Source organism: Tupaia chinensis, unplaced genomic scaffold (genome assembly GCF_000334495.1).
Source record: "Tupaia chinensis unplaced genomic scaffold, TupChi_1.0 Scaffold000291_1, whole genome shotgun sequence".
NCBI lineage: Eukaryota > Metazoa > Chordata > Mammalia > Scandentia > Tupaiidae > Tupaia > Tupaia belangeri.
In genome coordinates, this window is record NW_006159776.1 from 485,430 (window position 1) to 485,906 (window position 477).

Genomic DNA, 477 nt, shown 5'->3' on the forward strand with positions numbered 1-477 from the left:
AGGTTTTTGCTATAGGGCATGTGCACTCGCCAGAAAAACAGAGAGACAGAAAGCGAAAAATCACTCCCCCAGGGGGGATGGCCACACTGCAATCCCTTCTCCTCCATTCTCCTCTCGGGATCTTGGGCATGCACGCACACACACCTGGCATGAGTTGAAGCCACCGGGTCCAGGACTCAAACTGCGGTTGACTACATGGGAGTCCAGCGACATAGCCATTACACTAACTGCTGGTCCCACGATTTGCATTTTTACCACAACCATCTACCTAGTGCAGATCATAAACAATGTCACCCTGCTAGTTTTCTTTTCCTCATCCCCTCCTTACAGACTATGAAACACGTCTGTTGCTGTAGCTCCAAAACATTAAGTCATTGGGAAAGTCATGACATATTTTTCTATGCAAAAATGCATCATCACTTTCCCGACGACCCAACAGATAACTGAATTCCTGCCCCCTCTATGTCTTTTGCTATC